Here is a 6,000-nt window from a genome sequence, read left to right on the forward strand (position 1 = left end):
TTTATTGTCGGAAATCATATCTGCTATTGTTTTTCTGCTTGCTTGGCCAGTAAGAAAGATCGCGGCTGCTCCTGTTTCCCCCTAGCCCGTGAAAGGTTTCATAGTGGAGTGATGGCCTCGTGGTAACACGTCCGCCTTGGAAGCGATAGAATGCACGTGCCATCGAATGCACACACTAGCCAGTTTTATTATTATTTTTTTAATTTATTTATTTTTTGGTTGTCCCACTCCACTAGAACTTGAGCACTGGTCTGGACGCTGGCCATATGGATAAGACGATATAAACTGAGGTCCCGTGAGCAGCATGCACTTAGCGAACGTAATAGAACTTACCGAAACAAAAGGGTTGTGCCTGGTAAAATTCCTTAGAAAAGCCCACATTGATAGGAAATAAAATTCACTTGAAGGCAGAAAGAAGAAGAAGAAGAAGAGAAGAAGAAAGGTGGTGCTGCACAAGGAAAAGTATCCCAAATTTCACACAGTGAAAGCTTTTGAATCAAAGAGTAAGACAATACATCAAGGAATAGTCTCCTTACCTTATGAGTAGAAATAACTTTATTGGTAACTAGCTTAAATTTTGGGCTAAAGCGTTTATTTGGGAGGAAGGATTTACTGGCAATACGCCCCCATTATCTACTCCCCTTGCTCTTCTCTACCCCACATCCCTTCACCTCAGTGTTGAAGCTGGTCCCTAAAGGATGGAGGATGGTCACGACCTCTCTCTTTTATATTCTGACTGTTGGTTTTCATGGTGTTGATGCCAGCTGGTCAGAGGTGACTATCCTGCCGGTTTTTTTTTTAACCTGTTTCCTGGCTGTTTATTTTTATATTGTGTCCATGCTGGTTCGTCAGAGATGACTCCTGCCCTTTCTGGGACTTGTGTCCTGGGCCACTCCACTGCTGCAAGAGGAGATAGTGCCCTTTTCGGAGGGGGTCTCTTCGGACTCACTGTAACGTACTTGCTGTTTAGGGACAGGCCTGACCAGCGCGTCGGGTACATATGTCAGGCACCCGCTGCCGTGCTTTCCCGTTTTTCTCTTTACAACAGCCGGCTGGTAAGATTAAAGGTCAAAGGTTCCATTACTTTTTACGACCATCGGGGTAGTGAATTCACACCCGGTGCATATAGGGCTCGAACATTAGGAAGACGCGGCCCCAAGCTCTCCATCCGCTGTTTTACCGTTCCCCAGCCGAAGTCAGATGCATATTCACACATGCGCACCCGTGTTGGGGTGAGGATAATCGGAGTGTAAAGAGTCTTTCCCAAGAACACACAACACCATGCCTCATAGCTTGATCGCTGGTGGACACTGAAACAGATGCACAACGCCTATATATATATATATATATATATATATATATATATATATATATACATGAGTGTGTGTGTATACATGCATATATCTACACACACATGTAATAATAATATATATATATATATGTTTTTATATAGCGCTATAATACAAGCATAAGCAAGCTCTAAGCGCTTTACAATCCAGTACCTAAAGTGAAACAAGAAAGCATATAAAAAGTAGTAGAAACATAAAACAGAATCATTATTATTATTATAAAAACACAAGGCATAAAACTCACAAAGGAACATACTATCAATACTACAATGTTACACTCCAACACTCACACTAACACCCACGCACAGACACACACATGATTTAACGGCTAAGATGACAGCAATTTTCACTTAAAATACATACATGTAAAAAAGAACATAATTGTAATCTGCATGCCCCAGATTTTGTAAAAAAATTGTAATATAAAATTTTGGATAGAAAAGGTACAAGGAGTAAAAATCGGGTCATTCTCCCTTTCGAACCACACCACCACCATCCATCTACCCACCCCCATTCTCTCTACTCTCCTATCACGCACACTCACATTGCCATGGGCCTGGGACAACAGCACTATTTGAGTTATGACAAGTATTTTTTGAAGAGATAAGTTTTAAGATTTACTTTAAAGGTAGATAGATGAGTTGTTTGTCTGAGAGCAATAGGCAGAGAATTCCAAGTTGTTGGGCCGAAGGCGGAAGACTTCTCCTCGACTTTTTAAGGACGAGGCGAGCTGCACTGTCACGAGGGAACTGTCAGCATTGGAGGCAGAGTCATCACCAACCTGCGCTTTGCCGATGACATTGATGGCCTGGCAGGAGAAGAGAAAGAACTCGAAGAACTCGTGCACAAACTTGACAAGACATCATCAGCCTACGGCATGGAGATCAGTGCCGAGAAGACCAAGGTTATGACCAACAACAGCCAAGGCGTAACGTCCAACTTGCACGTAAACGGTGAAAAACTGGAAGAAGTCTCCTCCTTCAAATATTTGGGTGCCATTGTGTCAGACGAGGGTTCGAAACCAGAGGTCCTGTCCAGAATCGCGCAGACTACTGCCGCACTGAGTCGATTGAAGACTATATGGAAGGACAAAAAGATCTCCCTCCCGTCCAAAATCAGACTAATGCGCTCCCTCATCTTCTCAATATTTCTATACGCTTGCGAATCCTGGACCCTCACTGCAGAACTCCAGAGAAGAATCCAGGCCCTGGAAATGAGATGCTTCCGCAAGATCCTGAACATTACATACACAGACCACATCACAAATGAGGAAGTGAAAAGAAGAGTTCAAAACGCCATTGGCCCATTCAAAGACCTGCTAACCACAGTGAAGGAACGCAAGCTCCGCTGGTATGGACACGTCACACGATCAGACGGCCTAGCCAAGATCATCCTGCAGGGTACCGTACAAGGAAGGAGGAAGAGAGGCAGACAGAGAAAGCGGTGGGAGGACAACATCAAAGAGTGGACGGGCCTGCCATTTGCCACAACTCAAAGGGCCGCTGAGGACCGAGGCAGGTGGCGCGAGCTGACCAGGCAGTCATCCATGGTGCCCCAACGACCCACCCACGGGTCATGGGATAGATGAGATGAGAGAGAGCTGCACTATTCTGTATTTTCTGGAGCTTGTAGAGTTTATCATTGGGAAGGCCAGCTAAGAGAGAATTACAATAATCTAGGCGGGATAAAATGAAGGCAACAGCAAGTTTGTTGGCGGCATCAACAGACAGGAAGGAGCGGATTTTACTAATCTTACGAAGCTGAAAGTAAAGAACCTTACGTAGGTGGTTCACATGAGTTTCCATCGTAAGGGATGAATCGGGGTAAAAACCAAGAATGCGGACAGAACTAGAAAAAGACATTGTATTTATCTGCTTGAGCTTATTTTTATTATCAGTCAACATGAGTTCTGTTTTGTCATCATTCATTTTTAGTTTGTTTTGTTTCATCCGCATTGCCACATTTTCTATACCAGTTTTAAATTTAGAAGCTAAACATGGAATTTCAGAGGGAATAGTAGAATCATGCAGTTGAGAATCGTCAGCAAACAGATGATAGTGAGGAACAGAGTGTCAGATGATCAAACTTAGACTTTGTGTGTACATTGTAAAGAGTACAGGTCCCAGGACGGAACCTTGTGGTACCCCATATCTGAGCACAGACGGAACAGACTGGTTTCCATTTACAAGAGAGAGAGAGAGAGAGGGGGGGGGGGGGGCAACCAGCTGCCCAGTCAGTCAGAAAGACAAAGGAAAACAAAAACCGGCTGCATGTATTTATGCGAACCGTTTCCCGGTCTAAATTGATACTCATTTGCTTGGTTTAAGTGTGTGTGTGTGTGTGTGTGTGTGTGTGTGTGTGTGTGTGTGTGTGTGTGTGTGTGTGTGTGTGTGTGTGTGTGTGTGTGTGTGTGTGTGTGTGTGTGTGTGTGTGTGTCGTATAAGGGGCTTTGGTCTGTCACGACCATAACTATTCATCCATTGATTTCATTCATTTCATTTCCTTCCTTTCTTAATTCATTCACTCATCTGTCCCATTCATGCACCTATTCTCTCTGCGACGGCTTTTGTCTCTGTCTCGTCTAGGCAGACAAAATACTAGATAATGATAATGTATTGATCAATGTAAGCGGCCAGGTTTTAAAGCTTTAGGAAAGCAGCGTCTGGCCACGGCCTCAACGAGGAACTGCTGCCCTCAACTTCCTGTCTATAAGAGGATGTCAGATTGGATCTTATTGCGGTCTCTTCTATTCTCCTCTTTTCGTTTTGCCTATTCTACTTCATCATCATGATGCCATCTGGCATGTTAGGGCAGCAACGAAGATCCGCCACCCTTGTCTCCTTTGGGCCAGTCTCTGTATAAATGGTACCCCAGGTGTGCTTCAAGGGCTTGGAGTTCTCCTTCAGCTGTACCCTTTTTGTCCAGAACTCGTTTTCCTTTATATATATATATATATATATATATATATATATATATATATATATATATATATATATATATATATATATATATATATGGCCCTTCAAGTTTTCGTCTCTTATTAACTACCACACCCTTCCCCCTTTTTCCTTTTCTTAAAAAAAAAAAAAAAAATTTCAGCCTACACACACAAATGGTTTCTATGTCCGCTCTTTCTCATCTTCACCGTTTAACAACAACAACATCAACAACGAAAACAATTATAATGTAACAACAACAGCAACAGCAACAACAACATCAAAACAACAACAACAACAATAATAATAATTAAAAAAATCATCATCATCATCATCATCATCATCATCATCATCAACGTATTTGTATAGCACCCCGTCTTATGTAGAGACAAATCAAAGCGCATGCGCACCAGTTGTTCACAAGAATGCACATCCCTGATTCAGAGGAATGGAAGACAAAAAATACATATAAACAGAAAGCTTGTGAAACCTGCAGACCAGAAAACCGCCCTGTTCTGTTCTATTGTTCATAGTCATGTTGCTTTTGGACATGTATAGGTGCTAGGGAAAGATCACTACTGTCAGCTCAAAGCTTGTGCAGCACGTTGAGTTTATGGGAATAAGAGAGGTATCTGCCCCTCTCACCCCCCTTTCCCCTCTCTCTCCGCACTTCTACCCCCACCATCATTCCGAACTCTTTTTTTTCTGTGTGCGATCAATGGTCGTGCGGGGGAAGACGCGCAACTTCCACTGTGGCCTAAAATCAAACTCCCTTGAATTACACTTATTGTTTTCCGAAAAACCAAAACCAAAAGAATGTTGTTAAAACTACAAGCACTTGTTTCTTCTGTTTGTAGTTCCTTTCGGTAAAGTTACATCTGTTGTTAATTGATGAGGATGGATTATTGGTCTTTTATTCTTTTTCTCTTTGTTCTTTTGACATCACTCTTACTGTTTGTATGGTATATCTACAACACGTATGCATGTAACGTTTCGATGCCCCCAGGGAGCCCGAGAAATAAATTATTTGCCTTGCCTTGCCTTGCAAATCAAGCTCTGATCAAGGACTCTGGGGAGGCTTTAAGTTTTGAGGTCCAAGTGTTGCTTCTCTGTATAATTATTTTCTATTTTACACAGGACAAAGTAACCATGGCGAAGTCACTGATCAAGGACAATCCCATGGTCCATAATAACTGTCTTGAGAGATGAAGCAGAAACTGGGCATTTGATTAGAAAGCCTGAGTACTGATCTGCACGGTCAGCTTGGCGTCAGTAAACGCTGCACCCGTTGGGTCCCTCACAACTTCACTGAGGATCTAGGAACTCAAGATGGTTAGAGTGGAATGGGGTACCCAAATGGAACGTTCAAGTCGCATCTGGGAAATCCTGACTGGTGACGAAACTGGGGTTGTTCGAAAGGAACGGGAAACCAAGCAACAGTCGCAACAGTCGGCTGTGATTGTGTGTGTGTGTGTGTGTGTGTGTGTGTGTGTGTGTGTGTGTCAGAAACCTGACTGAATGTCACAGAAATCGCAATCGAATATAAAGCGCCCGGAGGCAGCTGTCAGTCCGTCGGATGTACCCAGGAAGGCAACCCGTTGTGCAAATGACTACCCGTGTTTGTACAGCACTTCCAGCTTGGAGTCTGACGGCCGAGGGTAGACGCTCTATAAGTAGGTAAACATCATAATCATAAAATTGTAACAACAAACCCA

Source organism: Babylonia areolata, chromosome 1, assembly GCF_041734735.1.
Source record: "Babylonia areolata isolate BAREFJ2019XMU chromosome 1, ASM4173473v1, whole genome shotgun sequence".
NCBI lineage: Eukaryota > Metazoa > Mollusca > Gastropoda > Neogastropoda > Buccinidae > Babylonia > Babylonia areolata.